At 38.4% G+C, this 26,663-nt stretch overlaps 1 protein-coding gene across 3 annotated transcripts in view; it reads right to left on the bottom strand.

The window, feature by feature from the left end:
• thrab (thyroid hormone receptor alpha b) overlaps positions 1-26,663 on the bottom strand; it is a 218,873-nt gene that overhangs the window by 154,769 nt on the left and 37,441 nt on the right. Inside the window, exon 1 of one of the 3 annotated variants that reach the window (XM_038296887.1) lies at positions 1,283-1,428. The exons of the other annotated variants lie outside the window; for them this stretch is intronic. The gene's annotated coding sequence lies outside the window, so the exon portion shown is untranslated. Of the gene's footprint in view, positions 1-1,282; positions 1,429-26,663 lie in introns of those variants that run through there. 3 annotated transcript variants of the gene reach the window in all.

The raw sequence follows: 26,663 nt of genomic DNA, 5'->3' as shown, positions 1-26,663 counted from the left end.
TAAGGGGAACAGAACAAAGGATGGACTAACGAGCTGAATAAGGAGCAGGTGTGGGTGGAACTGGCAAGAGGGAATCCAAGGGGAAAGAGAACAAGCACAAGGGGGCAACAGAGAGTAACTAAAGAATGCTTGAATATCATGGAAAATAAAAACAAAACAACTGATAACAGAAAACTGAAAACTCAGAGTCACAACAAATGGGAAGAACCATAACAATGTGTCGGTTCATCAAATATTGCTTAAGCACTTCTAACCACCCGTCAGCCGACTAGCCACTTGGTTTTATGGTTATTGTTTCGCCTATTTCAGTATTTACTTTATTACCAGGATTAATATTTTGATTATTATTTTAGATTAATATAGAGCTGTATAACAGAGTATTTTTATTGAACTTAAGCTGAAGAGCTCAGGACTATGTTGAATAGATGAATAATTAATTCATCTTTATTTTGTGATATTAATGCTAAAAAGGTTTCATCATAATAAGAGCGTAGCTAAATGCTGAAAATATGCTCAACTTTTACACTGCAGTTTAAAATCCCTGTAAAAATCAAGCCATTAAAAAAATCTGAAAGATCAGTAAAGATCATTTCAGCTAAATATAATCCTATGGTTCAATTTCAAATTCATTTCTTGTAGGTTTTACTTTTTCAAGAGGGTTAATTCAAGGGAGAGTCAAAAAGAGGCAATGAAGGACCATTCACAGCTGAATAAACTAGAACAATTAGGATTATTTAACAAGCAACTGAAGCATCTTTTTCAATCACAGAAATTAATGGAGCTCATAAAAATAATTGTGACTAGGCAACTCATTAAAAATAATATCCAATAGATTAGTTGACTAATAAAACAGTCACTAGTTACAGCCCTAATTAAATGATCCCTATAATAACCAGCCTCACTAAATGGATAAAATTACTGAAATGATTTTCCATCCAGGCTTTTTCATCAAAACAATAAAAAGTTTTAAAGGTTCCTCTACTTAACCACAAAAATCTGATTTATTACTGGATTATTTCAAACTGTAAGCAAAATAGTTATAGAATTAATTATCAGAAAAATCTTTCTGATAAGACTCTACTTCAGTGATAAATAAACTTTCATTCATCTTTATTTCACGTTGCTTTCTGTTTCACAGTTGCCGGAAGCTCGGTTACACAATAGCGGAGGGATAAACGTTCAGCAGTCGAATGACCACAGCTGACCCAGACTATCTTTGACTTGAACAAGAGTTCAAGCCAATTCAAACCCACCCCTCGACCCCGCCACCCAATCAGCTCACCAGATAAGCTCCACAGCAGCAGGACAGACTCTGGCCGCGGTACAGATGGGTCTCAGAGAGGCAGCAGGAGGACACGTCAGTGCTGGCAGCCGCTCCGTCCGACTGCTCGCTCAGGCAGATACTTTGAGTACATTTGCTGCTGCTTTTTAAAAACCGGATCAACAACAAAGCCGGCTGCTGCGGCATGCCTGTGCTGTACAGTGTGACACACACACACAAAGCTGCTACTGTACACCGAGTTTTCACTCAGGGATTTATACAAAACCTGCAGCGGTCACAGCACAGGTCTTTTTCAGCTTAGATTCCCGTTTTTCTGGGATGTTTTGGGAAGCTTTCAGTTATGGGAAACCAACAACACAGAGTGGCCTCTGATTTGTTTGAAATGCTCACCACTGACACAGGGTTCACCGCTGCAGCTTTCTGTGGCGTCTCTGGATTACACGGCCAATAAAGTTTGACCTTTGCTGTTGTTGACAACAGAGCGATATCAGTCACAGAGTGACTGATGTAAAGAGAAAAAAGGCTTAAAGTGCTCCCCTTTTAAAGAAAACTTGACGCCACGGAGGTGATGCATAATTGATGGCTCCGCATATGAGCTCCCGTGCTTTGGTAGAGTCAGTTGTCTGAGTGTTAGAAAGAGAGCCAATCACTGCACGACAACTGTACTCTGGCATTTTGTTTTTATAAAAAAACGTGAGCTGTGAGAGCTAAAGGATCTGTAATAACCAGGAAATTCCCTTTGTTTCCCGCTGCTTTTACCACCAAACCCTTCAATATCCAACGTTTCCCTAAAAGATACAAAACACTGATCTATTCTGCAGCCTCAGAAATTTAGAAAACCACCAAACTCCTATTTGTTTTGGGATCTTTTACACATTAATGATTATTTTATTGTATTTACAATATATGCTTTTCTAGAGCAGCTAAACAGTTTTTCATTGTGTAAAACAGCGACAATTAGTTCTACATTCTTACTTTGGGTTTTTTGCTAAGAAAAAAAATACATCATCATCAAAGAACCATTGAAGAAAAACAATGTATTGCAGTTCTACTAATCTATTGCATTTATCTATTATTATTATTATTATTATTAATTAAACCCTAGAGAGAGATAAGAAGGAGAAATCCTCCATTTCCTGACAATTGTCTGGTAGTTGGTCACTGATACTTTTAAGGAAAAGGAGAATACCACTGAATACCTTATAGTGTCCCAACATACTGTTCAGAGACATTTACCACAAAACATTTAACAAACGATGGAAGCTGATAGAGGAATTGATGAATTCAGATTAGAAAATTGATAAAGTGACTCAGATCTGTAGCGATTTACACAATACGCAGCTTTTCCAAAAACAGACTTCAGTTCAAACACAAATATCTAAAACACAAACAGCCATGGGAGACATTCTGAGGCTGTTGCCAGTAGAGCTGGGCGATATGGCGATATATATCGTGAGGACGAGAGAAACATGTCTATCGTGACCTTTCTCCTCTATTTTTTCTATCGTGATAAACTTCTTTATTATTATTATTACTGCTAATATACATTTTAATATAATCTGTTAATATAACATTTTGCGTTTTTGCTATGCAAACTCTAAGTGTATATAACGGAAAAAAAAGAGAATAAAAAGATAATGTGTAGAGAACGTGGTTTTGCGACACTACACCGCTTTACGTCACGCGGCTTTGCACCATACGTTTGCGACATTACTGATGGAGAGAGCCCGTGAAATTTCTTTCTGGCTTGAAAAAAAATTAATGATGGACACCCAAGAAGATTTTACCGTTAAAGCGGAGCTGCCTGGCTTATATGCTAGTTGTCGGGCTGAAGTGGAGAGAGAGGTACGCAGTGGTGCGACGCATTATGCGTTGACTACGGACATGTGGATTAGTAGAGCAACACAGCCTTATATGAGTCTCACCATCCTTATCACGGACTGGACCCTCCGCGCTCGGTGTCTACAGACCTTGTACTTTCCTGAGGACTACACCGGAGTGATGCTCGCCCAAGGTATGAGCCTGACATTGCTATGCACTTTTGTACGTTCGCTAGTTTTACTATTATTGGTTTTACTAATATGCTTACACCAATGAACTGTGTGCTTTTACAGCATACGCATCCATTACTGGACCTCACTGATATTATAATTTATTCTGAAGGGGGGAAAAGTGAAGGCTACTGCACCTGTGAGTGTTGTGTTTACACACAAAGGTGCTGTAGCATTCACTTTTTCCCCTTTAGAGTAAATCATACTGTGTGTATTAGTGTGTACTGTTTGTTATAGTTTGTTGTATAGTACTGTTGTGTTCCATGTTTTTAAACTGTGCAGCACGTTTCTCTTGTGACTGCTGAAAAATAAAGAGAACAACTGAAACACCCATAATTGTGGTACAGGTCGTATGATGGATCACATTTTTAACTACACTGACACTCCTATCCAGTAGAACATGTGGGCATTTTAATTAATGTATTACCAGTGCAGACACATTTCTTCTTAAATAGGCGAGGCGCCTCCTAGTGGAAAACAAGGTAAGTGAAAGACAAGAGAAAAAACTGGCCTTGGAATTTTATAAAATGTCAATAACAAATGAATATTAAATGATTAATTACTGCAGCGCAATAGCCAAGATTCTATACTGTTCACTGTCATGGCCGCAAATTGCATAACTGGTGTTCTTGGTTTGGGGTTGGGATTCTCATATTAGGAAACAAGATGATGGGTAAAAAATAGGCGATGAAAGATTTTTTTCAACCCTGTCCATCTGACGGACTATGAAAACATAAAATGCAACATCAGTTGTGGTATATCGTGATATATATCGTTATCGTGATATAAAATAATCCATATCGTGATATAGTATTTTTTCCATATCGCCCAGCCCTAGTTGCCAGTGAGGTATTTTAAAAAAAATACAGGGTGAAAAATTCAGCCTGTCTGATGCAACCACAGTTGAAATGGTAAAATCAACGTGTTCAGTACAACATAGGCTGCTGGGATCCAAAGAACCAGACCCCCCAATTATAAACCTATGGTGAAGAATCCATTTTCTTATTTTTACAAAAAAAAAGCTCAGTTTTTGAAAAAAATAATGATAAATTGAAATCCAGCTCAGTGGAAAGCGGGTAGCACTGCTGCCTTGCAACGACAAGGTTACGGGTTCGATTTCTGGTCCAGGATATTTCTGCACGGAGTTTGCATGTTCTCCCTGTGCATGCATGGGTTCTCTCCGGGTACTCCGTCTTCCTTTCACAGTCCAAAAACATGACAGTTAGGTTAATTGGCTTCTCTAAATTTTCCTTAGGTGTGAATCGTATTTTTTCCTGTTCGTCTATGTGTTGCCCTAACCTGACAACAGCCAGATGCATGTCTCGCTCCGCCTAGCTCCGCTCACATACATCTGGGACACCGCCATAGGAATTGCCTTTACTAAAGGCTAGGCCTTATCAAAACTCCTTGCATATGATTGGATAAGCCACTTGTCTGTCATCCTTATCGACTTGCTATTTCAACCACTCACACCGAAGCTAACCCGTGACGCTGTGAGCTACGCAGGAAAAAAACAAAACAGAACAGCCGACATCTTGGATATAGCAACAGTGGAATCAGCGCAATGTCGGTAAATGATCAATGTCGTTTGTGCCATGAAAATGTGCGGATAAAAGGCAACATTGTGCACAGCAGACTTATTTTAAAAAAAGAAGCCAACCAAAAAAGTATAGACGAACGACTTACAGAACTCGCTTCTCCACTACGTCACATGCAGGACACACCCGCCCTGCGTCCTGATTGGCCAGACCATAAATTCGGTTGGGGAAATCACTTTCAATGAGCGGTGTCCCAGATGTATGTGAGAGGAGCTAGGCGGAGCGAGACATGCATCTGGCTGTTGTCAGGTTAGTGTTGCCCTGCGATGGACTGGCAACCTGTCCAAGGTGAACCTCGCCTCTCGCCTGTAGACAGCTGGAGATAAGCACCAGCACTCCTCACGGCCCCAGCAGGAAAAAGCATGATGGAAAATGGATGGATGAAATAAGCTAAGATTATTTTTAGGAGGGTCCATAATATATGTATGTAAGTGGGGGGAGGTTTCCTACTATTCTGTTCGAGGCCCAGCAAGGCAGTCAGCTGACCTATGTATGCAAACACATAAAATCTAATGACAAAAAGCTAGATTTAAAGCTAATAGAGATAAGGATAAGGCTGAAAAATGACAAAAAATCTATATTATGCATTATTATTAAGTGGTGTTTAACTTTAAAGAAAATAAGTCCTGTTTACAGCTTAACATATAGAAAACAGCAAACATTTAGAAGAAGAAGTAGATTATACAATACGGTGGGACTATAATGAAACTTCTCGGCCTGTATCAAAAACTATGTAAGAAACATTAAACACTACCCTGAACTAAAGATCTCCACTGTCGCAGAAGGAGCTTCTAAAAATGGAGCCCCTCAATTGTCTATATTCACTGAAGTATTGGAATATAGGTCAATACCCTAACAGATTGATTTACTACTGAGGGAATAATAAACCTAAGCAGAGGCAGGAAATCCAGCCAGATTTGATGGAGCTAAATAGAGGGCAATGGTGAAACAAAATCCTGTCATGAGACTGGTTTGGAGGCTAACAATGACCCTAATGCGTTATAAATAAACTGAAGATATGTGATAGGATTTAAAGAGACATTCTCCATTCAATCCGACTAAGCTTTTTAGCAACGACGGATAAAACAAAACATCCATCTCTCCATTCAAAGATCAAACCTGGAAATATTCTAATTAAAATACACAAACAGATATACCTTTTCATTTTCTAAATAAAGCTGCATATCTGACTTATGATTAAAATGATAAGATAAAATAATAAAAAAAAAATTCCCAAGGCTGCTTGGTAAATCTTTTGAAAGGGTAGCTTGGGAAGGCTTTTGTAAATGAATGCACTTCACGAAGTCTAGTTTTAACATTCCAGTGAAAGCAACCAGAACAACCTGTTCAAAGAGCACAAAGTTGGATTGCGCTAAAAGCAGAGAGCTATATAACAGCTAGCCTCCACTTCATCAAAACCAATTAACAAATAATCTGACAGCATGTGGGAGCGACACACCCTGTTTTTGACTGATATAATGGAAATTATAAGCGTTTCACTGTTTATTCAACTTTGATCAGTGAACAAATAGCCTCCTCTCTGTTTTCCTCTTATATATTAGTTTAATAATGTGTAATGAAACATGTTTTTGTTTATTCAGCCAGTATTTAATATGGTTGGCACAATAAATAGTCAAAATATAACTGTACTATTTTAACCCAGCGTATTACAAAAATAAATATTTAGCCATTCATGCACAGGCGTAACTTTCTGAAGGACAATAATTTCAATAGACTTTGGCTCTCAGCTACAGAAGAGGATTGGGGCCACGGGAAAAAAAAAAAAAAGTTAACTGATTTTTAAATTTAATTTCTGTATAATATGAGAAAAAAGTCAGAATTCTGACTCTAATCTCAGTATTCTGAATTTCATCTCACAATTATGTCTTTAATCTCAGAATTCTGACTTTTTTTCCCGAGAATTCTGATTGTAATATCAGAATTCTGACTTTAACCTCAGAATTCAGACTTTAATCTCAGAATTCAGACTTTTCTTCCTCAGAATTCTGACTTTAACCTCAAAATTCTGTCTTTACTCTCAGAATTCTGACTTTAATCTCAGAATTCTGACTTTTTTCCAGAGAATTCTGATTGTAATATCTGAATTCTGACTTTAACCTCAGAATTCAGACCATAATCTTAGAATTCAGACTTTAATCTTAGAATTCAGACTTTTTTTCCTCAGAATTCTGACTTTAACCTCAACATTCTGTCTTTACTCTCAGAATTCTGACTTTAATCTCAGAATTCTGACTTTTTTCCCGAGAATTCTGATTGTAATATCTGAATTCTGACTTTAACCTCAGAATTCAGACTTTAATCTTAGAATTCCGACTTTTTTCCTCAGAATTCTGACTTTAATCTCAGAATTCTGACTTTAATCTCAGAACTCTGACTCTAATCTCAGTATTCTGAATATCATCTCACAATTATGTCTTTAATCTCAGAATTCTGACTTTTTTTCCCGAGAATTCTGATTGTAATATCTGAATTCTGACTTTGACCTCAGAATTCAGACTGTAATCTTAGAAGTCCGACTTTTTTCCTCAGAATTCTGTCTTTACTCTCAGAATTCTGACTTCAATTTTAGAATTCTGACTTTAATCTCAGAATTCTGACTTCAATCTCAGAATTCTGACTTTTTATCTGACTTTTTTTCCTCAAATTCTGACTTTAATCTAAGAATTAAGTTAAAAATCAGTTCACTTTTTTTTTTTTTTTCAGTGGCCCTAATACTCCACATTTCCACAATCAATCCACATTTTTCTGGATGGATTGATGGATGGATGAATGAAACTGAAATTGTGTGCATACTATGGAGGCATGATATATTGCTGTTGGCATCAGAATCGGCTGTTATTCATCCTTTTTTTATATATACATTAATGTCTAACTACACATAAAAATAATTATTAGTTTATTTTGGTTCTCTTGTGTTCTCAACAATAGGAAACCATTCTATAAATATATGTTTGAGCTCAATTTTGGAAAATACAAACCCTATTGAAAGCATCTGTGTCGAGTAACTGTACATACATCAATTAACTTTAAATTAATTCATCAATTGATAACTTGTATCCTAAAAAAGCTTTTAAAAAAAAGTATAAAAAAAAAACAGACTAGACTTTGTTTTCCAAGTTTGAACTCTAACATTTTTGGAATGATTATGAACTGGATGACTGGGAATCTTCACCAGCTTAACTTGCATCCCCAAACTCAACAAAAGTACCATCGACAAAATAGTGTTTTCAAGAGTTAAAGTGAGAAATCCCTAAATGACAATTAATATCAAAACAGGGATTCTTAACCCCGGTCCTCAGGACCCACTGGCCATCATGTTTTAAATGAGTCTCCACTCAGGTTATTATTTAAAATTACTGCATTTCCTCTGCGACAGCCTTCAAATGCTACAAAAGCCTGTTAATTACCTTTTCATGCAGGTCAGGTGTGTGGAGGCAGGGAAACACCTAAAGCATGTAGGACAGTGGGCCCTGAGGGCCAGGGTTAAGAAACCAAAATGCTTTAATGAGTTAGAAAAACTTCTGGCTGAGTCTGGCCTTCTGAAGAGACCACAACAAACTGAGCCTAGAGTTTTCACTCACTGTACACTGATGGGTTACAGAAGGGGAATGATGAATGGGTTCGGACAGCTTTACCAAATGAGAACAAAGACTGGCTTTGCTTCAATAGAACAAAGGACATTTTCTGACAGAAAAGTTGATGTCTTCGAGCCACACACGCTCGTCCAAAATACCATTCGGATCCTCACAGCGTGGATGTGTTTGATTTCTTTGTGTAAAACTTATTTAAAGCACAGCTGGGATACAGTCCTTCTTTAAAAATATGGTAATCAGAAGCTTCAGGCTCTTTGTCTTCGCTTTGACGGCGCTATCTCATATATTCTCGGAATGCCAGCCAGTACAGCATGGATGTGCACAGGTACAAGATAATATGTGAAAATTACGGTGGCCCTGAAGTGCAAACTGCAACTACAAATCTAAAAGCGCAACTACATTAAAGAAAGCACAACTACATAAAGCAAAGCGCAACTACATTAAGGAAAACACAATTACATTAACCTACCGGAAAAGGAAGGTACCAGTGGGAAACATGAGACATCGCTGATTGGACGACGGGGCCGTTTGACCCTTGAACCGGAAGGCATTCTGCCTGCTGCGGCTTTTGAAAACATGCATATTGTCGGCGCCCCAAATGGACATACGTACGAGGTGATACTGGATATGCTAGAGACTAATCACGAAATTTCAGTTAGTTTGCGCACACTTAAAAGAAGCTGGACTGTTCAGACGACGCAACTTCCGGTTCAAGGGTCAAAGGGTCAAACGGCGCCGTCGTCCAATCGGCGATGTCTCATGTTTCCCACTGGTACCTGCCTTTTCTGGTAGGTTAATGTAATTGTGTTTTCCTTAATGTAGTTGCGCTTTGCTTTATGTAGTTTTGTTTTTCTTAATGTAGTTGTGCTTTGCATTATGTAGTTGCGATTTCCTTAATGTAGTTGCGCTTTTAGATTTGTAGTTGCAGTTTGCACTTCAGGGCGACCGTAGAAATAGTGAGCATCAGGCTTTTATCATGGCTGGGAACCAAGGAAATCAGGCTTCCTGACTTTTTCAGACTCAATGTTCTACAATTGCCAGGTTCTCACCTACACATTAGAATACAGAAAGGAAGGATCCAAGGAAGCAAGGAAAGTTACATTTGAAGAATGTCCAGAAAAGAAATTAAGCTCACACTTTTCCAGACTGTGTAAGAATCCTGGAAAGATGTCTGCCAACATCAGTTTTGCACATGTTTTCCCTCTCCTACAAAGCAGCCATCAAGCCGGGAATCTAAACCAGACCAGATACAACAACCGAAGACGGATGAACTGAAGAGAGTTCTCAGGGAGGACGGGGGGGCGTTGGAGGTTGGCGCTTCAACCAAACTCAGTAAATCAAAGGACTAATGTGTAGCAGAGCTTGTCGTTGGAACATCACACACATGTGGGTAGAAAAGCAGCCTTTCTGAGGATCTCCGTTCATGTCAATTCTGGAGTACACGAACCACATGAAAGCCAAAAGTGGAACCTCTGTGTTGACAAGAGCTTAGCTTCACACCCCAGTAAAGTGGAAACACTGAATCGAAAAGGCTGCCTGTTAATTTGTGTGCACAGAACAGACCAATGTGTTGTAAACAAGAACAAAACAGATGAATTAGAGGAGTACATGAGACAAGAGGGTCATTCAGAGTTGAAGGGATGCTAGAGGGACTCGGATGAAAAGATAGCGAAAGCCTTGGGCTCCTTGAAGCACAACATCTGCAGACGAGCTTGATTTTACACAAACGAACAACCAGCAAAGGCAGGAGGAATATTTCTGCTTTAAAACACTGTTCCTTTTGTTTTTCAATCATTCTTGCCTTTAGGTGCATCCATAAACAGAGGGCACACTGTGCTTTCTGGGGTTTCCCATTTCTTTTTTTCCTGCAAGTAATGTGAACTACATACAAAGCAACCAGAAGTAGAGCTACCAGTTTTCCAGTAAAAAGCGGCTGATTCGGCTTGTGCCTCATGTACATCGAACCGAAAAATTTGAATAAAATAACAAGCAAAACAAGGAAACTTTCATAGAGATCATCCGATCTGACACACAGCTGGACCAGCTTCATGTTGAGTTGGGATCTGCATATTTAGATTTTATTTCTGAGAACTAAAAAATATATAAAATAACTGGTTTAAACTTATTTTAGTGATTAAAATATAACAAATGGTGATGAAAAAAACAGAAGCCATTGATCTCTTGATATACTGAAGGTAGGTCTGGGCGAATTATCAATTTCATGGATCATTCAAACTAAATGTTGGGTTGGGCAGATAGTCCATGTTTACATAATGTTAACGCAATATCCTGAAACAGAGAGCTTTCTCAGTTATATGAGCAAATGACATAAATGTGGTCAAAAACAGAGTTTCTGCGATAAATAGGATCTTTAAAATTGAGCTTATTGGCCTAATTTCAGCATAAATTAGAAAACTGAGTGTAAAAAGCCGTGGTACGGGAAGAAACCAGGGAGAGGGAGCCCATATATCAGTCAAAGGGAAGATAAGCTCCAAAAAATATACGCTGGTGAGAATCCTGTGCTCATCACTGGTCTAAGATGATCAAGGAACCATTGGGGAATGTTGATTAATTGATTGATTAATGCCTCACTAATTAAAGGATGGGCTTTTCTAATCCATACATTCAGTTGTTTGCCAGAAGAGGATGATTTTTACCCCAATCATCACTAGCACAATAAGAAAAAGTCAATAATTCCAACAGTTTTTAATCACATAGAGTATCTCATCGCTTCAAAGCACCACTGGCAACACTCTTTTGTTTAGAAGCTAGTACTCAATCAGAAAAAAGATGATTTTTAAAAAAAATTTAGGTGACAACTGTAAACAGACGACAACATTGCCATAAAACAAAGGACTATCAGCCTTTGAAATTCAAATGGATGTTTTTGCCTTTGCTCCAGTGACATGAAGACCATAAGACCCATTACAAGCTTTGAAGAGCTGCAAAAATTGAAAGTCTAAAGCCACATTTACACTACCCTCTGAAACCGATCCGTGCCGAGTTCGGACCGAGCTTAGATCAGTTACCCGTGCCGAGCTTGCGTACGTCCGTTTACAAACCACGCTAGCACGGCTCCTCGCCTCCTAGTGGCGATCTATGGTACGGCCGCTCTCTAGAGGGAAACAAGCAAACATGGCGGCACCTGTAACATTCAGGAAGTTTGGTTATTATTGTGATATTTTGTTTGAGCAGAATCAGGCAAAGAAGGTAGCCTTTGGTTAATTTATTTGACAGAGTCGGTTTTTGGGAAGTGGATACAAAAAAAAAACAATTGTCTAATCAGGACTTACAGACGCAGGAAACAACGTCAGACTAGAGTCCTGCAACGGGTCGGGTACCCGCGGGTCCCCAATGGGTCACCCGCTAAAATGGCTAAAATAAACGGGTCGGGCGGATATTTTTTTAGTGCAGGCGGGTAGTTGGTGATTTTTTTTTTTTTATGCGTGTGTTGTATGGACATCAGAAATGTTATATTAATCAAGCACTGGGGTCACCCTTGTTGTAGCTTAAAGCCCTGCTGGCAGTGTGGGCTTCCCTCCAAAAAGGCCACAGTCAGTGCATACACGTCTGCTGCAGTGTTAATGGCGCTGTTCTGCAGCGCAGCGTACTATAGCCTATTACTTGATGTGTTAACTTGTCGGGTTGCGGGTTAAATATCAACGGGTCGGGTCGGGTTCGGATTTGAATTGAAGATATCCGCGGGTTACGGGTCGTGTTGGGTAGTCATCCAAACAGGTTCGGGCGGGTGCGGGTTGGTAAAACTCGACCCGTGCAGGATCATCACATTGCTACGCAGAATCATCACTGGAAATCATGTGGCACGGTAGGGAAGCTAATATTTGTATGATTTTCTGTAATTTCATGATTACGGAAGCTAACTATAAGGAGATGACGCGGTCTGCTCATGCGCACTTTGTTATCTGAGAACGGAGCAAGAACTGAACCACGCCGAGCCCTACTGATGAACTAGTACCAGTTTAACGCGGTTCGGTTGTGTCTGGCACGGTCCGGTTCACTTTTGCGTGCCATTTACACTCAACCGTTAACTCGGTTCAAGTGCTCGGACCGCTCTTGGCACGGTTACAAAAGGGTAGCATAAATGGGGCTAAATTCTTTAATAGTGCACGCCACAGATCCATAATTCATGGGAGAGTCGCAACAAACCTAAATTAAATAAATACTATCCCAACAGCAAGACAAGGTGATGTTGGCATCATGCTGTGGGATTATCCATCTTCAGCAGAGGCTGGCAAGCCAGCTAATATTATATACAATAAAGCTTGGATTTACCACTAAATATATATATAAGGAAATAAAAAAATTCATCAAAAAGTGACTGAAAACAAATCCACTATGGTTCTAGGTCTGCTCTGACTGGACCCCCTCTCTCAGCTATGAGAAAAAAAATACTAACCACTACATTCATACAGTTGATTGTATATTTTTCACTCTTTCATCATCAAAAAAACATAAATTGGTAAAAACAAAAATCTGTCAGATGGTTAACAGGAACCAACAGAATAAGAGTAAATGTAAAATTAAGTGCAATAATTTAATAGAGGAGGACCAGAAAAAAAACACAAGGAGAGAGGGAAAAAAAGTCGGAAACCTTCAAGAGGGGAAGCACTCGGTCTTAAACTTCGTTTTCCTGCAAACAAACGCTCTCAGGGGTCAAAATGTGGGGTGACGGAGCAAAGGGGGCCCCGGCTGCTGCTGTGGCAGCCTGCAGTTGATTTAGGATTTTTGAAAGCGGGCCAAAATTCCTGAAGGGATACTGTAAGCAAGGGGCAGGCCATAAAAACTGCCAGAAACAGAGCTATTAAAAACGCAGGAGGAGGAGGAGAAGACAGAGACAGGGATGTGGTGAATATTAAATATCTGCACGAATGTTTAAACGCAGACAAGCGAGATCTACAGAGTTAAAATGAAGCTCAGGGGATGAGGAAATTAGTTCCTAAACAGGAACACCGTGTGCAGGGAAGCCAGGCTGATTTAGTGGGAACAAAGCTACAACTAACACATATAAAAGAACATCTTTACTATTAAATATAAAAAAAAAAACAGGAGGAAAAAGGTAGAAAACATGCAAAGAGTTGCTTTTTATTTATGCTTTACACCTGGCAGACTGTAAGAGGAGCAGTAATTAACTATTTGAAGGTTACACTAAAACTCATTTCTTTTGTTCACATTGCAGAAGAGGTTTTTTTTTGTTTTTTTAGAAACACCATTCCAGGCTGGTTATTCGTTCCTGGAAGCTCAGATAGGAAAACACTCAGCCCTCTAACATTTCCAAGGTTGGTGTTTAAAAAGAAAGAACATATCTTTAGAACACCCAGAGTTCTGATTCGTTTCTTATCTCTTCTGCTCCTCTTTCAGGTTTGAACTTTAGGGTTTCCAGGGTGTTTAGACAAGGCTGGCCCAGAGCATCACAGGTTCTTCACCATACTTAACAGAAGACAAGAGGGGCTAGTCCAAATACTCATCCTTTAAGCTTTTCCATCAAAGATTAAAAGCCAGTGATCTCACCACAGCACAATCCTCCTGAACAACTATTAGCCTTAAATGTGGTTGCCATGGGGACCAAATGAATCAAAAATACCACTCACGGCCGCAGCTCTCATTCAGAGAGCTTTGAAGATGTGGTAATCTCGCTCCTCGCTGCGCCTGGTGTTAAGATAAACTGGTTTCACATGTTTAAAACGGCCTCCTCATTTGCATCAATGCTAAGCAGCTCTCCTGTCCTGTGCAGAGAAATTCATCCACCTTTACGTTTCAATTTCCCTTTGTGATTAACTATGTTGGGAATAATGCTGCCACCACCATGTTTTACACTGAGGATGAGGAGTTCAGCATCATCTACTCTTGTTTTTAGAAATGTTTTCAAAGAAATGTCTCCCCCTTCTTTTTACGATTGGTCTGTGCATAAATTGTCTTTTTGTTTTTGAATAAAGGTGCTCTTTATTTAAGAAATGGTTTTCTTTTTAACCTTTCCATTCATTTTAAGATTCAAGAGGCATTGTCTTACAGCAGCAGGGAGGTTTTCGGAAAGCTTGCCTAACACAGCCAGAAATATTGCAAAGCTCTTTTTGTTGACTTAACTGAAGTGTTTGATATGGTAGATCATTTTATCTTGATGAACTGGTTCTACAAGAAAGATCCATCATCCAGACCATGAACTGGTTCTCCAATTATTGAACTGGCAGAACTTGGTGTGTCCAAACTTCTGCGGCTTGTTCCTCCCTCCTTCCCGTTTTAAAGGAAGTGCCACAGGGCTCCTTACTAGGGTCTTTGCTGTTCACCATTTCTTTTATCAATAATTTTGGCTTTTGCCAACTGCTTTTCACACGCCTCAATCTTGTCTATCTGGGCTTAAGCTGGATTTAAATACAGAAAATTCAAGGTTATGCTATTTTCAAATGATGAACACCTCATATCTCCATTCTGAGCTTGCAAACTGTTCAAGGTGATGCAAATTATACTTATAATAAAGGTTCTACAAACACTTTTGATGAGGATATATCCTATCTATCCTTGAAGACTTATGTAGCTTTTAAGATAAAGCTGAAATTGTTATTCTTATTTTAGAAGTGTTTTAGTGTTTGTCACAGAAGTTCAGAGGGCATCATTTCCCCCCGCAGTGATTATGGACGCCTCAATCCAACATTTGAAAAAAAACGACATGCTTTTTATATGCTATATCACAAAGCTGTTCTTTTACAGATTGCAGACTCGCTTGTTAGTCTTTATCTATAAATGTTTTCTTGCGCATATTCCTGTATATTTATGCTCAATTCTGGTTGTACCAGTTATACCTGTTCTCTCATGGCAAAATTTTTGTACAGGTCCCAAAGGTCGGAACTGAAATGGGTAAAAAGGCTTTTAAATGACTTTTCCCAGTAACCTGGAAGGACCCGGATAGGGATTTAAAATTATCTCTTTTTGTATTGGTGCATTTCAAATCATTCCTAAAGAGCAGAGACATTAGATTATCTGTAACTGCTCTGTTGTTTAACTATGTGATGCTGTTTGATTGTATGTTTTGTGTATCTTGTATATGCTGTATGTTTTATCCTGTCGTCTTTGCCAGGTCACTCTTGAAAAAGAGGTTCGAATTGCAATGAGCTATTTTACCGGTTAAATAAAGGATACGTGCATTCCTGTTATTTTTAATAAATAAATAAATTACTATTTTTTTATATAAATAAGAAATTATATAGTTTTTGAATATAACTGAATATATCCAATAAAAAATAAAACTTATGTCTAAGCTTTAGTAGCATATTAATCAGGTGTGTCAATAATGGTGGGAATACGGAAGAGGATTAGGGCAACTGGAAAAAAAAAAAAGTTTCCTGATTTTTAAATTTTATTTCAGTTTAAGATGGGAAAAAATTCAGAATTCTGACTTTTTTCTCAGAATTCTGACTTTAATCTCAGAATTCTGACTTTTTTTTCCAGAATTTTGACTTTTTCTCCAGAATTCTGACTGAATTCTGCTAATAAAAAAAGTCAGAATTCTGACTTTAATTCTAAGAAAAAAGTTTTTTTTCCCATACTATACTGAAATAAAATAAAAAAAAAATCTGTTAACTTTTTTTTTTTTTCAGTGGCCCTAATCCTCTTCCGTATGGGATGGACTGTGAAAGCAATCATTTTATTATCCATTGCTGATTCATGATAAAAAGGTCAAACACTGAAAAAAAGGCAATGATAAGATTTCTCACCTTTACTGCGTTAAAACGTTAATAATTACCTCAAGTTCAGTTTACCAACCATCCAGCATGTATGCTGAAACATTAGCTTGAATTTATAAATTCACTGCTAAGCTTAAAATGATTAGGAAAAACTTTGTATTACCTATAAATGATATTGAGCATCTTAACCTCTAGCTGAGAGCATGCAACATGTTGCTCTTTATATGAAAAATAAAAAAAAATTGGAATCAGGAGGTTAAACCACAAAGGAAATGTAAAATCTGCTTGGGCCAGAAAAGAAGAGAGATAGGTCTGTGGTAAAAAGTTAAGAGGATCATTCAGAGAGTCGCCCACTAAGCTCTGAGGTTTAATAGTTTGTGTTCAGGTTGTTCTAAAATCTCTAATTGTAAAGAGAGAGAGAGAGAGAGAGAGTTCACAAAGAGGCAGATGTGGTTTCGGTCTTCGCAAACGCCTTGAATGTGACTGCAGTTTAATCCTCTAATATGAAACATAAATCCATCAGGTCCTAAAGAGTTGAATAACACTAAACACATGCTCATAAATTTCAAAAGGGAACACAGGTCTTTAGTTAGACATCTACGTAATGCTTCTCAGGGTTGCCTTTATAGTCAGCCTGCCTGAACTTCCAGGTATCCCAGGGCTCCTGAGGGCTGAGTGTTCAAAAGAAAACCGGATTTGTGAGTCTGTCTCACGTTCAGCCCAGCGTTGTTTTTCTTTTATGTCCCTTTTATCAGCACCATCTATTTTTAGCGAGTTTACAGCCGCGCTGCAGCTTAGTACAGTATGTTCTATAGAATAGCAGCTCTCTTGTGACCACATCCCCAGACATGCCGCTGCAACCATCTCCTGCTGCTTTAAGACTGGCTGCAACAAGAGCTGGAATTCTTCTAGACAGGAGAAGGCCTCCTCGGTAAGGGGAGACGAGGAATCGGAGGGGTTCAGGCAGGGACGCACACTTTGTAACACCCGGAGACATGGACAGTCAGCAGTCACCACACTGGAAAAAATTTAAATCTATATAAGTAATTTTTTTCTTAAAATAAGTGCATTTGCCCTTGGATTGAGGAGGTAAAAGAGACATTTTGCCAATGGAACAAGACAATTTACACTTAAAATAAGAAAACACAATTTTATTGTCTTATTTTAAGCGCATTTTATCTAAATATCTTATTTTAAGAGTAAAAATACTCATTACATCGGCAAACTACCTCATTTACCTTCTCAAATTAAGGGTAAATACACTTATTTAAGACATTTTTACTATTTTCTAGATTGTTTTTCCAGTGCAGATTACACATTCAGAGGCAACAAAGTTCGCTTGTATGTTTGCTGTTGAAGGTGAGTATAATACAAAAACTATAAATCAGTTTAAGTAAAAATCAAAATCAGCTTGTCAGGCTTTTTAAAGTTCAGTGATCTGGGTACTGGTGCACCCCAACTAAAACTACTAGGTCTTTAGGATCATTTGCATACAGAAAATCAGAGTATTTATTAAATTAAAATAATAGAATAAAAAAATTAAACCAACAATTTAAGCATTAGGACTGTAACATGTTCCAATCAGCAAAAAAAAAGGCTTAAGAGGAAGAAAATACCAGAGGATTTTTTTTTGCCTAAATAAAAAATATAAAACAAATCAGGCATTTAAAGGTTGAATTCACACAAACCGGACGCAGATAATACAACAAAATGCCAACTGTGTTACTTACTGAACTAAAAAAAAAAGGATTATGTAATGCAAACATAATGTGTGTGGCTGCTGCATTTATTGAAGCTAAGCAGCGCCTTTGAATCCGCATAATAGGAAGCAATGACACATTAGCTAAAGCTCTTTTTAATGATTTTACTCAGAATAAACTCCCACAATAAAAAGTAGATAGGAATTCTGATCGGGCAAAAAGGATCTGCACATATGCACATAGCTGCAGGGGGAAAGTGTGTCAAACTGCATTGGCACAAGTTGAGATAAAATAACCTTGGCAGACTTGGATGGCAATCCAGGGAGGCGTGGCTTTAACAAAAGGCACGCGGGCAGTTTATGTAATCAAGGTAAAACCTCTGGCTGGCAGAGCTGAGAGAGATAAAGGAAACAAAACAGAAATAACCAGGAGGAATGAAGCAGCTACTAAGAGAAAAGCACTGTTATTTATACCGGAAAGCCTCGCCGCTGCTACGGTATCACTGATGATAAAACCTTTTGAGAATTTCATCAAACTTCATGTCTTTATTGATCTCTGCCAAGAGCTGAAGGGGGGAAAAACGCTCCGCAGTGGCTTCAGGTAGCCTTTGTATGCAAAACCCAGCCGGCTGTGCAGAAAAATGTGTCTTTAATGAGAAAGTGCAAACCATGGCTCACTGATCTGGAACTCGCCCTGAAAACAGAACAAAAGCTACGTGCTCGTACATTCCTGCGCCCATCCCCTGCCTACCTGCAGGAATGCCTAAGAGGAAACCCCCCCCAAGGTGCGTTACATGTTTGTGCACGCATTCACACGCATGCACACTGAAGGAGCAAAGAATCATTAATCCTATGGGCTTAATGTCTATAAAACCCAAACTGTATGCAGCACCTTTAGGCTCAATTTCATCACCTTCACTGGAGGCCTGTAAAGTTCACTGAGCTATGAGACACTGGATTCCTCTTGTTTTATCCGTTAGTACTGCCCACCATCTCCTACGATGTGCAAACCCCCCCTTCCCTGTTTCTATCATCACTGTGCCGTTGCTTTCAAGGTACAGCTGCCTGGATCTGTCCACAAAATTTGGAAACGACAAATTTGTCGCCTTATTACTTGTTTTCAGCACAGTTAACTGCTCAGACTATTCATATAAAATTACACATACAATTAATTAAACCAGATAAACTAAAATGTTTTGATGCATACATTATAATGGTTCTATTTCGCTCATTTTTTATTATCCAGGACATTCTTCACATGACAGGATAGTAAAAGAGATTAACAAAGAGTTGTTACCTGTTCCTGTAATATTTGGCAGTTTTAAAGTAATTACCTGCTAAATCATCCGAGTAACATCTAGCACTAAAGGAGGGGAGTCCTAATAAAGATGTTTCTGTCTTTTCAGAGTTTATGCAACTTCCAAATTAAATTTAAGATATTTTCAAACCTCTCTAAGAACATTATTAGTTTAGAAATCTTACATAAGTTCTAAATGTCGACTTTGACTTCAGTCAAATATGACTGTGTGTATTTATGCTGGTTATTAAACATCCCCTTGTTGAAGGACATAAAACACACTAAAGCAAATAAAAACTAGATTTTTCATTTTTAAAAAGTGGGAATATCCAACTTGGATCTATCCGAGGGCAGAATAATAAACTTTAAATATAAAAACAGATCCAAAACTGTTTTTATATTACTTATAAACCTTTACGTTAAGTCAGGAAAATATTCCTCTATACTCTTTCCTCCACAATATCTGTGAATTTCCAGAGATTTTTGGGCACTGAAAGATTAGAAATGTAGAGTTTACAATGAAAAGAACAACTTGGCAAAGAAAGCAGATGTTTAGGGTAGTTTTAACACAGCTTGGTCATTCTCAGGTACAAAGATTTAATAAAAAAATACCAAAATCCAAAGATAAACTTTGGAGGACTTTTAGAAAACCTGGTGACTTCTGGATTTAGAACCATTCTGGAGGTCAAAATACTACGGAAGAGGATTAGGGCCACTGAAAAAAAAAAAGTTAACTGATTTTTAAATTTTATTTTAGACTTTTTAAGTCAGAATTCTGACTTTTTTCCCATACTAAACTAAAATAAAATTAAAAAATCAGTTCACTTTTTTTTTTTTCAGTGGCCCTAATCCTCTTCCTTAAAATGCCGATAAATAAAAGGCAATTTTAAACTTTTGCACACAACTGTAATACAGCCAGAATGTTCACTTGCTTGCTCCGCCCACTTTCAGCTCACTCAAGATTAAATGTACAGTACAGTGATATTTTTACACAGTCACAGGTCACAGGTTAATCATGGAAACCTGCAGGATCAGCTTGTTTGTCCTTAGCTCAAGGCTAAAGCCTTTATGAGGTCCTCCCTCGCCACACTCAGGCCCATTATCTACAGCATAATTCCTTATATCTTAGGGAGACGGAGCAAACATCTCCAGGGTACGTTAGACATCGCCGTGGCCGAGCTCTTTGAACCTATCCCCCCCCCCGTTTGAGCGGCACACCGAAACATGCGGCGTACTTGCACCTGATGCATGAGTTCAAGTTTATCTTCCTGAACAGAGAAGTAGATAACATAATCATGTAAAATGGTCCAAAAAGTAAAAGCTACAGATTCTCATTAAGCACAGGTGAATCCTTCAAATTAATTCTGATGAAAACATTGCAGAGAAATTAAGCGGTTTTCCTTTTAATTATTTACTATCTAAACTTCCTCTTGTATTGAATGGCCTTAAAGTAAAGTCAAAGGCCTGAGAGGGTCTATCCATAATATTCACACAGATCCATCATCTGATATTGTTGGAAATGTCAGAGAAAGGTCCACCGCAGTCGATGGATGGAAGGAATGGTTGAATAGAAAGAAGGAATAAAGGAATAAAGGACAGAAAAATGGATGCAAACTGTTGGTGGAAGCATCATACTGTGTAGAGAATACTGTTCAGTAAGGACACGAATTTTATTAATCTAATTATTCTCTTGGCAAAATTTTACATTGATAAATGTAAGTTTACACATTCCAAAATATCTTTTATTGCTTTAACAATGAGGTCAAGCTATATGTCAACACGATTAAGTATTCTCTTAATCAAAAGGCAACAAAAACTGTAAATGTGTGTAAACAATTTAATATCTTTTTAAAAATTTGTACTTTCCCTGGCAAAATGTGATGATTTAGATCTTCTTTTATGTTTTATATTAAAACACCAGCATTGTTGGATACTGCACAGTGTATTATTTTCCCAATGGAGAGGAATATTCATGTAAACTGTGCAATTGTTGAATAAAAAAAAAATAAAAATAAAAAATCTAAGGACAGGAATTTGCAAACAAAAAAAGTGCAACGTCTGAAAAACACCTGGTAGGAGCTGCAAAAGACCTCAAACTGAGGTGATGAGTCACTCTAGAGTACATGAAATAGGTAAACAATTAAAGAATGCCGTTTCTGAAGGCATCACTGCCAGATTTTTGATTTCATGTCGACACTTAAGAACTTTGTGATTTGGATCTCATACAAAATATGTGAAACTGGAAGTGAAAATGGATCAGCTGATGATCAAATCTGATGCAACACAAAAGAAAAAGAAGCAAAGGAAGCAAAAGTCACTGATAGTGTGAGTCCATCTGTGATGCTATGTTGTAATCTATGTTTAATATCTGAAAAAAATGAACCTAAACCAATATAAATGCACTGCAAAAACAATCTAGTAATAAGTTAAAAAAAATTGATTAAATTAAGTTTGTTTACCCTTAAATTTAGTAGATAAATAAGATGATTGGCTGATGGAATTAGTATGTCCATCCATCCATCCATCCATCCATCTTCCTCCGCTTATCCGGGGTCGGGTCGCGGGGGCAGCAGCTTAAGAAGGGAGGCCCAGACTTCCCTCTCCCCAGCCACTTCTTCCAGCTCTTCAGGAGGAACCCCAAGGCGTTCCCAGGCCAGCCGAGAAACATAGTCTCTCCAGCGTGTCCTGGGTCTTCCCCGGGGCCTCCACCCGGTGGGACGTGCCCGGAACACCTCACCAGGGAGGCGTCCAGGAGGCATCCTAAACAGATGCCCAAGCCACCTCAACTGGCTCCTCTCGACGTGGAGGAGCAGCGGCTCTACTCCGAGTCCCTCCCGGATGACCGAGCTTCTCACCCTATCTCTAAGGGAGAGCCCAGCCACCCTACGGAGGAAACCCATTTCGGCCGCTTGTATCCGCGATCTCGTTCTTTCGGTCATGACCCAGAGTTCATGACCATAGATGAGGGTAGGAACGTAGATCGACCGGTAAATCGAGAGCTTCGCTTTTTGACTCAGCTCTCTCTTCACCACGACGGACCGGTACAGTGCCCGCTTCACGGCAGACGCTGCACCAATCCGCCTGTCGATCTCCCGCTCCCTTCTTCCCTCATATAGTATGTTTACTCTAAAAATAAAATTAGATAATATACACTTGAAATAAGACAATAAAGTTGTTTTTTTCTTTTTTTTTTAAATACAAATTATCTTGTTCCATTGGCAAAGTGTCAAAGAAGAAAAAAATGACTTATTTAGATTTCAATGTTTTTTGCAATGTAACAGTTTTTAATGATGATGTAATGCATAGAAAGGATTAAATATTAGAATGTCTAGAGACTAGGGATGCACGATATTGGGATTTTGGCCGATATCCGATATGCCGATATTTTTAAACTCATGTAGCCGATAACCGATATCGATACTGATGTTAAAGCTGGACAAAAATAAGTAGTCATTGAAAATAGCAGTTTTGTTATCCATTTCTGACACTTTGAAAAATAATATACTCAAATATATTTTCATATGCTGATATCAAATTGATTTTTAAAAACGCTTTCAACGCTTTCAAAATCTCGTGAAATTTCATCGTTCTGTTACAAACTCTCGTGATATTTTGCTAATTCTTGTGAGATTTTGTTAGTAAAATAGATCGATACCGCGTCAATATATCAACATATAAAAATATGGCAAAATTTTGTGAATTTTCGGGGGATTTCGTAGCGTAACGATGACATATAGCAATATTTCATTAGTAAAAGAGATTGATATGGTGTTTTTAAATGGCAATATATCAGCATATGAAGATATTGTGATATTTTAATGTATCAATATTTTTTCCCTCGTCTTTAGTTTTTAAGTCTGTAAAAAATAAGTTTTTGAGGAAGAAGAAGAAGTAGTATTTTTTTTTTTTTTAGATTTTAGAAACTCAGAAGCTGATCAAATATCGGGTTAAATATCGGTGGGGTGGCCGATGTCCGATATTCAGTTTTAAGGCCGATACCGATAGGGGGCCAATTATATTGTGCATCCCTACTAGAGACATTTAAAAAACCCATGAGGAGGGGGAAAAAATGAAAGAAATAGAAAACTACTGATATCTATCTGTCTGGGGAGGCTTAACAAAAAAATCCAATAATTTGTGACAATTAAAAAAAACAAAACGAGAAAACCTAGAACAGATAGATCTAAAACTGCATTCCAAACATATGGGAGAGGTTGCAGGAGAACTAAGAAAAATAGCTAAATTACTGACTAATTTCCCCTCAGGTAAGGAAAGAGGCCATTAATCAACACTATGTGTGAGATAAACCACTGCTGACACCAAAAACACCCCATAAAAGTCATGTTTGCCTAATTTAACACCCTGATTATCCCCAACTGTTTTGGTTTAATATTCTGTAGAATGACAAGAAGGTGAGTGTGAAGCAACAGTTAAGCATGGTGCTGTTAATGAGATGGCCTGGGACTCCTTAGTGCTTAAGATCCAGATATATCTGCAGCAATGACATTTACTGTTAAGCTGAACATTCAGAGGAAAAAGTCCAGGCGTCAGTTTGTAAATGTGAAAAAAATACATAAAATTCACATTACTTTGATTACCCAGTCAGTGACACGTCATAAAGAACTGAGGTTTCGATTGTCGTTACAGCTGACCTAAATTTCAAACAATCACACCTCTTTTAAATGTGAGCTTGAAATCTCAAACAAAAAAACCCACCTTGAGGACAGACGCTGACAAGATCGCACATGAATTCATGAAACAGCAGAGAGTGAAGACAGCTTAAGAAGCAGGAACATTCTGTACTTTGTTGAAAGGAGGCAGAAACCCACTTCCTTTCTGTGAATGACGAAGCTGTCCAAGAAACCACACCGTTTTACAACACAGGCCGTGCTTCAGCCCAACATTACGGCTGCACAACAAACTCTACCATTAAAAAAACCAAAGAGCAGCTAATGTATCAACATATTAACAAAGAAAGACCGGAAATGACCTGGAACTGGTCCACCATCTTCTCTGAAATGTCACGCCGCAGCACCGTCCGACCAAATTCATCCAACCTTTATTGGCAAGGTAATCTAAATCAGTGTAACTCATTTCTGTCTAGACAACAGAGGCCTTCGTGACAGTTTATTTGGTTATTTTATTGATAATCGAGAAAAAGAAAGAACACTTAAATGTCAGATCCAGAGATGAAGACGGCATTCATAAAGATATATCCATCTGGCTGTTTAGGGGATCTGTTTAAATGTCATTGGCTCTCATGTCCTCCCGCAAAATCAGTCATAAAGTTCCTCATCCGTCTTAGTGTTTCACCCTCACCCTGAAACCACAGGCTGCACCCAAAAAGCATGCGGCGAGATAAATAAACCAGGTGTCACACTGGAAGAGGATAGAATCAACTCAGTGCCTGGCTCTGAAGATGTCGTTCTTTTTACACGTTTAAACCATGCAGCTGTAGGATGGTCTGTAGGTCTAAACATGATTTTTGCATTCATCTGTGTGCAGGAACTTGTCTGTGCATATTTGTCAATTGGATTACTTGGTGTATAGATTTGCAGCTATGAATGAGAAACATATGAACCAAGAGATTTTTTCATAATTGAAATGACAGATGGGCAGGGACGAGTGACCTTCTGACCAACCGAGGTTTGCATTTGCTTCAAATCCTTTAAGGAATCAAATTTTTCTAAAAAGAAATGAATGACATTTGTTTGGCAGCAGATGTCCAAATGTGAGCATAGTTTTTATTTCCAAATCGGTTGTTGCTCAGTTTCTCCTTGAGGGATTGAAGCATCATTATTGGTGGGGGTATCAACTCTACAGTCAGAAACAGTCAATCTGCACGCCCACAAGTGTCTGAATGAAATTAGGAAATCAAACATTTCAAAACAAGGGAAAGGGAACATATCTGTGAAGATATGTTCTCTTATAAGGGAGTTATCAGGTGACCATTAACACCCCTGAGGTGACCTCCATGGCCAATCCAGTAGGAGGGATCTGAGCCATGTTTTTTCCCCCCCATAATTCTTAATTATACCTAGAGTATATTAATCTAACTGCTCCCCATCATCAGAACTGAATAAACCTCTTTGATAAGAGGCGAAACATCTAGAAAACTTCACGTCCAGCGGCTAAACTGAATTTCAAGCAAGGAAAATTGAAGATTCTTTATGTATAAATATTTATTTAATTAATCAATTTACTTTAAAACCTAACTGTTACGCTATCTTTCCATCAAGGAATATCAAAAATTTGGATAATTTGAAAAGTAGCTACACTAAGACGCTGATTTGCATACTATACTGATTGTTTGCATGTTTTTACCCCTGTTAATTTGACATTTTTTAACATTTAAAATATTTATGATTTATATTTTTTAGGGATGCACGATATTGCACGACGCTACGGAAGCCGGCAGACCAAACCAGATGAAAGTGCGCATTCAGCGTCTGCTCTGCCAATAATGCAAGTGTAGAAGAAGAAATGTGCTGTTTTACTGTGCAAAGAAAGAAACAACGAAAGAAAAATGTCAGAGGACTTCAGTGTTGAGGAAGAGCATGAGTTCTTTGCCGAGCTGAATGCGCTGGTTTGGTCTGCCGGCTTCCGTAGCGTCGTGAGCGCGCATGTGCGCGCTTTCAGGAAATCCTATACACTACTGTTTATGCTCTACAAACATTCTAAATGACTTTGTTTCGAGTAAATTCTGGATGCTACCCACTCAGGACACTTGGAATACATTGGACCAGCAGTATGGAGGAATATTGACACGTTTTTTGTGGACTTTTATGGACCTTTCTGCCTCGGTCACCATAGACCTCCATTATTTGAATGTCAGCAGACAGCAAGAAGCCTCCCAGATCTCCAGATGCATTTGAGATATCAAAAAAGTACTCCAGGGTGTTGTTCAGCATGGGGGTGAGTAGAAAATGAAGGCTAATCATGTTTTGGGTGTACTATTCCTTTAAATATCGGTGGGGTGGCCGATGTCCGATATTCAGTTTTAAGGCCGATACCGATAGGGGGCCGATTATATCGTGCATCCCTAATATTTTTGACTTTTTTTTTATCCAAATGGAATGTTTTCCTGGGTATCGATCCAATCCATTTTTCAATAAACCCAATATCTATCCAAAAATGAAGCCATCCATCCCAGAGCTGTAGAAGAAACAACTTTTGTTGATCAATCAGTGGAGAAGGGAAGTTATGGCGTCCAGGACATAAAAAATTAAACCAGACCTTCAGGTCTTCTCTAAACTAATCGTTAACGTTACAAGACTTTGTTTTTGTTTTCTTGTGATCTTCCATTTTTCAGACTTTAATGCTGCTGAAACTTGTGACTGTTTGGAAGCTTGAAACACCAGTTTAAATGAACATGAGCATTCCTGATTCAAAGAGGCAAACTAAAGAGCATGTATCCATTTAACA

This window comes from Cyprinodon tularosa, unplaced genomic scaffold (genome assembly GCF_016077235.1).
Source record: "Cyprinodon tularosa strain WSP-4 unplaced genomic scaffold, ASM1607723v1 ctg38, whole genome shotgun sequence".
NCBI classification, from domain to species: Eukaryota; Metazoa; Chordata; class Actinopteri; order Cyprinodontiformes; family Cyprinodontidae; genus Cyprinodon; species Cyprinodon tularosa.
Note: the sequence above shows the minus strand (reverse complement) of the source record. Positions and strands in the feature narration are given on the sequence as shown.